Source organism: Acinonyx jubatus, chromosome C1 (assembly GCF_027475565.1).
Source record: "Acinonyx jubatus isolate Ajub_Pintada_27869175 chromosome C1, VMU_Ajub_asm_v1.0, whole genome shotgun sequence".
Taxonomy (NCBI): domain Eukaryota; kingdom Metazoa; phylum Chordata; class Mammalia; order Carnivora; family Felidae; genus Acinonyx; species Acinonyx jubatus.
In genome coordinates, this window is record NC_069381.1 from 28,759,307 (window position 1) to 28,770,533 (window position 11,227).

Here is an 11,227-nt window from a genome sequence, read left to right on the forward strand (position 1 = left end):
CTCTTCTAACGGTCTGGTTAAGAGTCAATCCGCTTGGCACACACTAGGAATCGCAGGAAACTACCTCAATATAATAAAGACCATGTGTGAGAAAGCCCCAGCGAACATACTCAATGCTGGAAAACTGAAAGCTTTTCCTTGAAGATCAGGATCAAGGCAAGGATGTCCACTCTTAACACTTCTAATTAACATAGTACTGAAGTCCTAACCAGAGAGCTTAGGCAAGAGAAAGAAAGAAAAGGCATTCAGATTGGAAAGAAAGAAGTAAAATTATTTCAGTCCACAGGTGACATAACCCTCTATGTAGAAAATCCTAAAACTTCCACAAGACCCTGTTAAAATTACTAAACACAGCAAAGTTGCAGGATACACCGTCAACATGCAAAATCAGTCCCATTTCTACATATTAACCACGAACAATCTGAACAGGAAATTAAGAAAACAATCCCATTTACAATTGCAGCAAAAAAGAATACAATATTTAGGAATAAAGGTAACCAAAGGAGTGAAAGACTTGTACACTGAAAATCAGAAAACATCGCTGAAAGAAATTAAAGAAGATACAAATAAATGGAAAGACATCGTGTTTATGGAGTGGAAAACTTAATATTGTTAAAATGTCCAGGCTATCCAAAGCGACTTACAAATCCAATTCAATTTGCAACAAAATTGTTTTTTGCAGAAATAGAAAAGAAATCCTAAAATTCATATGGAAAAATCAAAGGACCATGAATAGCAACATGATCTTAAGAAAAACAAGGCTGGAGGCCTCACACTCTGACTTCAAAACACTGCAAAGCCACCATAATCCAAACAGTTTGGTAGTGGTAAAAAGACAGAAATGTGGGCCAACTGAACAGAATAGAGAGCCCAGAAATAAACCCTCACAGATATGATGAAATGATTTTCGATAGGGGTTCCAAGCCCACCCAATGGGGAAGGGACAGTCTTTGCACCCAACAGTGCTGGGAAAACTACTTGTCCACATGCGAACGAAAGAATGAGGTTGGATCCTTACCTGATACCACATACAAAATTTAACATGAAATTAATTACAGACCTAAATGTAAGACCTGAAACCATAAACTCCCAGGAGGAAACATACAGGGAAGCTTCATGCCATTAGATTTGGCAATGATTTCTCAGATGTGACACCAAAAGCACAGGAAATGAAAGCAAACATAGACAAATGGGATCCCACCAAACTTAAAAACATCCTCACAGTAACGGGAACAATCACCAAAATGAAAGGCAACCTATGAAATGGAAAAAAAAAATATTTGTTAATCATATATCTGATAAGGCGTTAATATCCAGAATATATAAAGAACTCCTGCAATTCAACAACAACAAACCTACAAATAACCCAATTTAAAATGGGGAGGGAATTTGGATAGACATTTCTCCGAAGAAGACAGACCAATCACCGATAAGCACGTGAAAAGATGTCTAAAATCACTAATCATCAGGAAAACACCAGTCAAAACCACAATGAGATACCATCTCAGATCTGTGAGGATGGCTACTGTCAAAAACAAAACAAAACAGAAAATAACAAGTGTTGGATGTGGAGAAACTGGAATCCTGTGCATTGTTGGTGGGAATATAAATTGGTGCAGCCATTATGGAAAACAGCATGGAGGTTTTCCAAAAATTTAAGAATAGAACTACCTTATGATCCAACAATCCCACTGCTGAGTATACATCCCAAGAAAATTAAATCATGGGGCGCCTGGGTGGCGCAGTCGGTTAAGCGTCCAACTTCAGCCAGGTCACGATCTCGCGGTCCGTGAGTTCAAGCCCCGTGTCAGGCTCTGGGCTGATGGCTCAGAGCCTGGAGCCTGTTTCCGATTCTGTGTCTCCCTCTCTCTCTGCCCCTCCCCCATTCATGCTCTGTCTCTCTCTGTCCCCAAAAAAATAAATAAACGTTGAAAAAAAAATTAAAAAAAAAAAAAGAAAATTAAATCACTATCTCGAAGAGACATCTGCATTCTCATGTTCATTGCAACATTATTCACAATAGCCAAGATATGGAAACAACTTAAGTGTCTGTTGATGGATGAATGAATAAAGAAAAGAAAATGATATATATAAAGGGATGTTATTCAGCCCATAAAAAAAGAAATTGTGCCATCAGCAAAAACATGGGTGAACCTTGAGGGCATTATGTTATGTGAAAGAAGAAAGACAAAGACAAATACTGCATGATCTCACTTATATGTGGAATCTAAAAAACCTACATTCATAGAAACAGAGTAGATTGGTGGTTGCCAAGGGCTAGGAGCTGGGGAAATGGGAGACGTTGGTCAAAGGGTACAAACTTTAAGTGAGAAAACGAATAAGTTCTAGAGATCTAATGTACAGCATGGTGACTATAGTCAACAGTACTGTATTGTAGGGGCACCTGGGTGGCTCAGTCCATTAAGCTTCTGACTCCTGATCTCGGCTCAGGTCATGATTTCACAGTTTGTGGGTTCGAGCCCCACATCGGGCTCTGTGATGACAGTGCAGAGCCTGCTTGGGATTCTCTCTCTTCCTCTCTCTCTGTCCCTTCTCTGCTCACGCTCTCTCTCTCAAAATAATTAAATAATAAAAATTAAAAAATAAATCTTAGGAGCGCCTGGGTGGCTTAGTCGGTTAAGCATCTGACTTCAGCTCAGGTCATGATCTCACAGTTCGTGGTTCAAGCCCCGCGTCGGGCTCTGTGCTGACAGCTCGGAGCCTGGAGCCTGCTTCGGATTCTGTGTCTCCCTCTCTCTCTATTCCTCCCCTCCTCATGCTCTCTCTCTGTCTCAAAAATAAATAAAAACATTTTTTAAAAAACCTTTAAAAATAACAATATTGTATTGTATACGTGGAAATTGCTAAGAGACATCTTAAGTGTTCTCACGACACACACACACACTTCTGAGAGAAGATGCTGGAAAGGCAGCTATATAGGTGGTTTCAGGACTCACAAAAGGTATCTGGAAATGAGATGGAGACCCAACAGCCATCAGAAGGTGACTGGATGAAGCTTCCCAGGAGGAGGCACAGAAAGAGAGAAAGAAAAGCTTTTAGGAAACATACATTTAATTTAAGAGGCAGGTTAAGGAAGAGGAGCTTGAACACGAGGGGCCAGAGAGACAGCAGGAAAGCCAGGAGCAAATGAGATCACAGAAGCCCAGGGAAGAGAACATTTAAGAAGGTTCCCTCCTGAGTCTTCTGGTTATTAGCTTCCAGTCCATGAGCAAGAGACTCAGTTTCCTCATGTGTAGAATGGAAACAATTCTGACCTCATTAGGCTCGCTGTAAGAATTTTATAAAGTAATGTATATGAAGAGCTTAGCACAATATCTGACACAGAGCAAGCGCTCCATGCAAGTTTACTAACTAGAAGAGCCAGCGGTTGGCAGTATCATTTGCTGAGAAAGGACAGGGTGAGACTAGGATTCAAAGCGCCCTCTGGCTTTAACAATGTGGAGGCTCCTGGTGACTTTGGGGGATTGAGGGGAAGTAGATACCAGGTGGCTATGGGACAGGGCCCATGCAGCTCACTCTTTGAAAAGTGCATGAACATGGCTTCCGGTTTTAAATGGTAACCATCTAGCAGCCCCCACCTGCAGTCTCTTCCCAATTCTGATGAAAACAGAAAGGTACAGAAAGAGTTGAAAACTCAGAACATCAACGTAAGCTAGTCTAGACAGCTGAATGCCAGAATGGGGGAGATATGCCACTCCACCTATGAGAAAGCCGGTGGAACTGGACTGAAAAGTGCAATTGTCGTGAAGCCCCAGGCTATGCTGCCCACAGAGTGACACGGTCTCCCATCCTAAAAATAACCTGAAAGATTTTTTAATCCCTCCTCCCACTGTCTGACCCTTACAAAAAGGCAAGGTCTTTGTCAACAGGACAATGCACAGCCATCACTCTCCTGCATAGTTGCTTTGGAGGAAAAGTGTCCTTCCGTATCCCCCAGGAGTGCCTCTCGGCCTAAATCCACTGGGAGATGACAGCTGTCAGAAGAGACGTGGGTTCAAGGGGAGAGGAGAGAGAAAACGTCCCAGGATGGCACAGACCCTTGCAGATACAGATGGACAGCAGAGATAGGAAGAGGCCAGGAATGTCGTGTTTTGGAGCTACATTTGTTGAAAGCATTAGACGGCCATACAGAGGTAGGAGACTGTTCCATTTCAGACCCACAGAGATACGTTAGATGAAAGCCTAACAAATCCTGAGACCGGAGCTCAAAACCGAGCCCAATGCCCTCTCCTGCTGTAGGTAGATCTGTGATGAAATCCAGCCAGTGCCCACGGGGGACCAAGACCACAGCAGACATGAGTGGAAAACTATTCAACAGCCATGTCTCCCCTTCCTAGCCTGTGGAGCCCAACTTCTGATTCAGGGTCTACTGTCTCCCCCTGTGTGACTCAGGTTAATTCTGATTGTTCTAAGACAGCTGTGTGGACTCATTTCCTGTGCCAATGACTGCGGTCGGGCTTATCATCCAGTTCTGGCTGATGTAAGGAGAAAGCAGCTAAGGGGAGGACGGACTCTGGAAAAGGTTTCTTGTTCTTAAAATGATACCTACACGAAAGAAACAGTCCTTTTCTTCTGCTCTGGATGGTAAGGATGTGATGTCTGGAGCTACTGCATCCAACCTGCCACCATGAGGGAGCCAGCCTATGTGACAAGGAGCGGCATGACACAGTAGAAAGACACAAAGAACCTGGGTCCTTGAGGACCCCGATGAGCTGCTGAAATAACCATGCTCTGACTCCACTCTTAGGTACGCTGAGAAATCATTTTCAGCGAAACATCAGCTGGATTGAGATTTACTGTTACTTGCAGCTGAAAAGCCTTACAAACCAACCCAGAGGGCAATTCACACATGGGGTTTTTTGGCAAACACTAGCCATCTCCTTGTTCAAGAACAAGGAAAGAGAAAATGCCAAAAACATCAGGCATATGAGAAAAACATTTCAGAATAAATGAATGGTAATATTATTTCTGAAGATTCAGGAGGCGCAGCTTCTTAAGAGGGATTTAGTGTGACAGAGAAACAAGAAAGGCGACTGTCTGGCATCCTCGAGAAGATGAAAGAAAACACAGCCTCTGCAAAATGGGAGCAGAAGACCATGAAGGAACAACAGGCAGAGAAGAAAAAGAAAAAAGATGAGGCGAGGTAAAAGCGGAGGAGGTAAGCGAGGAGGCCTGTGGGGAAACTACGTGTGCATTAGGAAAACTGAAATATTTAAAAGAAAATGCAATGCAGGGGCACCTGGGTGGCTCAGTGGGTTAAGCATCTGACTTCAGCTCAGGTCATGATCTCACCGTTCACGGGTTCGAGCCCCCCGTGGGTCTCTTTACTGACAGCGCAGAGCCTGGAGCCTGCTTCCAATTCTGTGTCTCCCTCTCTCTCTGCCCCTACCCTGCTCACAGTCTGTCTCTCTCAAAAATAAATAAACATTTAAAAAAAAAGAAAGGAAAATGCACTGCAAATACAAGGAATTTTAACAAAATCACAAGCAGAATGGAAACACCAAGTAGACAATAAGAAGAAACAGAATTGAATAATGTGTTTCATTTATATATGGAAAAAGCGAGAGAAAAACCACGGAACAAAAATAAGACACAATGCTGTAGGGTAGCCAGGAAATAGTTAAAATGTTTACCATATCTTCGACAACAAAGAAAACTCAAGAACTACTTAAAAAAGGAAAAGCTGTGCAAACCTCTTTCTCTAAGCATGGAGCAGTAAAATCAGAAACAGAAGAAAAGCAAATCGTCCAGAAATGAAAACACATTCTCTAAAATAAATCTAGGCAAAACTAAAATACTAGAAGAAAACACAGGTCTAAATCTCCATGACCTTGAACCAGGCAGTGGTTTCTTAGATATGAAACCACAGGCACAGGCAACCAAAGACTTCATCAAAATTTAAAACCTGGAGCTTCAAAAGGCACGACTCAAAGCGAAAGGTGTCTGCCGGAGGCATGACGGGGAGCTGGGCAAAACAGGGGAAGGGGGTCAAAAGACACAAACTTCCAGTTATAAAATAAGGAAGTCCTGGGAGTGTAATGTACAGCATGGTGACTATCGTTACCGATACTATGCTGTATATTTGAAATTTGCTACGAGAGTAGGCCTCAAAATGTCTCATCACAAGAAAAAAAATGTGTAACCACGTGTGGTGATGGAAGTTTACTAGACTTGCTGTGGTGCTCGTTTCACGATATATACAAATATGACTCATTACATTGTACCAGAAACAGACATTAGGTTATATGTCAATTATACCTTGATTTTTTTTTTCAAAAAGTCACCGACAACCCACAGAGTAGGAGAAAATATTTGTAAATCATATATTTGATGGGGGTTGTTATGTGTTGCACTGTGTCCCCCCCACAAAGATATGTTGAGGTCCTAGCCCCCAGTACCTCTACAATGTGACTTCTTTTGGAAATAGGGTCTTCACAGTGAGATTCAAGTTAAAATGGGGTCGTTCAAGTTGGCCCTAATCCAATATGAACGATGTCCTTATGGAAATTTGGACAGAGACAGACACTCACAGAGGGGAGACAATATGAAGACACACAGGGAGAAGAGCCATGTGCCTGGAACAGGCATCTATAAGCCAAGGAAGACCAAGGACTGCCAGCAAACAGGAGGCTAGAAGCAAGGAAGGATCCTCTTCTGGAGCAGAGAGAGCATAGCCCTGCTGACCCGTTGATTTCTGACTTGTACCTTCCAGAAGTGTGAGACAAGAAATTTGTTTTAAGTCACCTAATTTTCAGTACTTTGTTACAAAAGTCCTAGAAAACGAATACAAAGGTCTAATACCCAGAATATATATATATATATATATATATATATATATATATATATATATACACACATACACATATATATATAATTTTTTTAAGTAGCTCATAACTCAATGGCAAAAAGAAAACCCAGCATATGAAGAGATGTTCAGCATCTCTAGTCATTAAAGAAACGCAAATCCAAACCACAGGGAGATACTGCTTCACATCCACTAGGGTGGTTGTAATCAACAAAACCAGTAACAAGTGTTGGTGAGGATGTGGAGAGACTGGAACCCTTGCACACCGCTGGCGGGAAGGTAAAATGGCGCTGCTGCTTTGGAAAACAGTTTGGCAGATCCACAAAAAGTTAATTAGTTCCAGAAGAAGATAAAAAGCCAACCGTACGTCTCAGTTCTAGAGGCTGGAAATCCCAGATCAAGATGCTTACAGATTTTTTAACAATTTTTTTAAAAAAATTTTTAATGTTTATTTACTTTTGAGAGAGAGAGAGAGACAGAGGGTGAGCAGGGAAGGGGCAGAAAAAGGGAGACACATAATCTGAAGCAGGCTTCAGGCTCTGAGCTGTCAGCACAGAGCCTGATGCTGGGCTCAAACCCACAAACTGTGAGATCATAACTTGAGCCGAAGTTGGACGTTTAACTGACTGAGCCACCCAGGCGCCCCAAGATGCTTACAGGTTTGTGTCCATAGTATTCTGGTAGGGTTTCTCCTCCTGACCTACAGACACCGTTTCTTGCTATGTCCTCTCCTGGACTTTCTTTTGTGTGCACAGAGCAGCTCTGGTGTCTTCCTCTTCTGTAAGAACACCAGTCCTATGGGACCAGGGCCCCGTCCTTAACATCTCATTAAACTTACTTACTTCTTTAAAGGCCCTATCTCCAAACACAGTCACATTGGGAGTTGGGGCTTCAGCATTATGAATTTGGGGAAGACGCAATTCAGTCTATAACATCATATGACCTAGCAATTTCACTCCTACACATACACTCAAAAACAGTGAAAACATGTTTCTACAAAAACATGTACATGGATATGCACAGCAGCATTAGTCATGATAGCCAAAAAGCAGACACAGCCCCAAGTCCATAAACTGATGCATGGATAAACAAAATTGTGGTATACAATGGAATATTACTCAGCCATATAAAGGAATAATACACTGATACATGGACAAACCTTGAAAACATTATGCTAAACAGACAAAAAAGGCAGACACAAAAATTCACATGTTGTATAATTCCATGTATCTGAAATGCCCAGAATAATCAAATCTATAGAGACAGAAAATAGATTAGTGGTTAGAGGGTGCTAGACAGGGCAGGAGGAATGGAGAGAGTAACTATTAATGGGTTTCTTTTGGGGGTGATGAAAATGTGGGCTGCACAACCATGTGAATATATGAAAAAGCACCGAATTATATACTTCAAAAGGTATGTGAAATTTTAGGGCATGTAAGTATCTCCAAAAAAAGTGACAATACTAATGAGATGTATGATGTATAAAAACATACTGGATGTGACCAAAGTTATACTCAGAGGAAAATTCATAGGCTTAAAATATTAAAACTAAGCTCTGAACTCATCTAAAAAAAGGCTTCAGGAAAGCAAGAGGGTGGTATTAATAAAGATAAAATCATAAAATAAATGACAAAAGTACAGAACACTGGAATTGATTAATTCAAGAACTGATTGTCATAACCAGTAAAATAAACTTCCAGCAAGGATAATTAATTAAAAAGAAACCAGAAGCACATAACATGAAGAAAGAAAAAGCACAGTTACACAGATACTGAGGAAAGTTTTAAAACGTATGTCTCTAGGCTACTGAATTAGAAAAATATCAAAATATTTGCTACGAAAACACAAATTAACAAAACTCATTCAAGAAGTATGGAAAAGATTGGGAATATCATTAAAATTTCCCCCAAAGAAAGTGCAGGCCCCCAAAAGCAGTTTTGAATGCCTTCAAAGAATGATAATTATGCTATTTAAATTGTTCCAGAGCAGAGAAAAAGAAGAGTTTTTTTCTGATGCCTTTTCCAAAGCCGGCAAAACTTGACAAATGCTAAAACTTGACAAAGAACACAATAAAAAAAGCACTAATCTCTCTTATAAATGTACACGGAAAAATATTAAAATATAAGCAAATTAATTCAGCAAAATATTAGAAGAATAATACACTCACATACAGTAGGGTATAATCTAGGAGTGCAAAAAGAGCTCACACTGAAAAATCCATGAATAGAATTCATCATGCCAACAGCTCAAAGGAGAAAAAACATTTGGTCATCTTGAAAGATGCTGAAGAAGCATTTTATAAAATTAACATTCCTGATTTTTTTTTTAAGTTCAATAAAAAACGAAAGCATTCTGGGGCACCTAGGTGGCTCAGTGGGTTAAGCGTCCAACTTCGGCTCAGGTCATGATTTTGTGGTTCCTGAGTTCAGACCCCACATCAGGCTCTGTGCTGACAGCTCGGAACCTGGTGCCTGCTTCAGATTCTGTGTCTCCCTCTCTCTCTGCCCCTCCCCCACTCACACTCCGTTTTGGCCTCTCAAAAATAGATAAACATTAAAAAAAAATTTTTTTTAAGTGAAAACATTCTATGGCCAAGGGGCTAAAAGCATGGGGAGCTCTGGTGGTTGACAGACCTGAGTTCAAAGATGGGTGTCTACTTACTAGCTGGGTGACTCTGGACAATTCACTTGTCCCCTTAGGCCCCAGCTTCCTCATTTGAAAGATGATTAGGGGTGCCTGGCTGATTCAGTCGAAGAGCCAGTGACTCTTGATCTTGGGGTTGTGAGTTCGAGCCCCACATTGGGTGTAGAGATTACTTAAATATTTTAAAAACTGAAAGATGATTACCATTCCATTTAAACGAATGAATGTAGAAAATCATATTGCAAGTTCCAGCATGGAACACAGAGCAGCATTCAATCAGCAGAAGCTTAGTATTTTTATTAATAAAAGGAAACAGTATCTCAACACGATTTTTAAATCCATCTATTTCAAAATAGGATGTTAATATGAAATACCAGATAAAAATCTCATATCACATATATTATACAAAAGGGATTTTATAGTAGATAGTTCTAGATATGGATAGAGAGATAAGAAAAAAATGTGGAAGGATACACTCCAAGATATTAATAGTTGTATATCTCTGGGTAATAGGATTATGGGTGCTTTTTTCTTTCTCAATATTGATTTTTTACATGTAAATGCAATAGCAAATGTTAAGTCATAATCGAGATAGTAAAAAACAGAGCAAAACTGTTATTCCAAAAAACCAGACAAATTGGAAATCTCTCCCAAAAGGCAGAGAAAATGGATTAAGAGCTAAAAATGATAAAGCGAGTGACAAGATTTGAGAATCAGAAAATGGATGTACAACCTAAGGCTTAGAGAGATTCTTAAGAGAGATATTGGAAGCTATCAGAAATTCTAGTCAAAGCAATAACTGAGAAAAAGTTTTCTCCAGGAATACCAAAAAAATGTGTGCAGATCACAAGTTTTACTATGTACCAGCCAAACTCAATGAAAAGAGTTCAATATTGGTCAAGTTTTATTTTCACTAGTAGGTGAAAGAATCACACACACATACACACACACACACACACACACACACACACACACACACACACACGGTACTTACACAAGAATAAAAATCACCCTGGCCTCAGACTTCTCTGCAATACAACTGCCAGAAGACGGGGAAGTCGAGTCACAAACCAATCACATCTCAGGTATGAAAAGGCTCAGAAACCACACGCACTTTCTTGCAAAGGGTACTTGAAGGATTGCGCGAAGGTGCACCCCAGCTGGGTGAAAGACAAGTAAAAGTAATTTTCGAGAGTGGGGATGGTGTAGCCTAAAAGGAGTGTAGGTCATCATTTACTCCTCTCTAGTCCAGACTCGGAAATGTGACCGCTCCGTGTTGACTAATGACTTCTACTGTCCCTACGGTCTGACCCTAAGTGCTTCCTTGCTCTTCTCCGGGACCAGGAAACAGGGTGACCGATGCTGCAGGGATGGAGGCTGGGGGCTGGGGGCTGGGGGCGGGGGGGGGGCGGGAAACAACACGACAGAACCCCTCTTTCTGAGACAGTAAAGGAGGAGAGACGACTCTGCCCTTCCTGCTGAAATTTTTAAAAAGGGACAGCAAAAGGTGGCGGGGCTCTCCGCTCTTTCCCGCGGGAGATGAGAGGCAGGGCATCCGCGAGCTGGGTGCGGTGCCAGGCTCTCTGCGAGGTCGGGAGCACGGGCGCCCACTGCCTCCCGCGGACTCCCGGAAACGCCCGCAACCGCTCTGGCCCGGCGGCACCGCGTCACCCGCGTCCTCAGTCCCTCCCCCGGGGCCCTCGGGCAGGGCTGGCCGTCTGCGGGGGGTCCCCGCCGTCAGGGACGTCGGTGGGGGCC

At 41.8% G+C, this 11,227-nt stretch overlaps 1 protein-coding gene across 4 annotated transcripts in view; it reads right to left on the reverse strand.

Annotated features, from left to right (window-relative positions):
* The window catches only part of EPHA10 (EPH receptor A10), a 36,900-nt gene that overhangs the window by 15,052 nt on the left and 10,621 nt on the right, over positions 1–11,227 (reverse strand). The gene's annotated exons all lie outside the window — the stretch shown is intronic.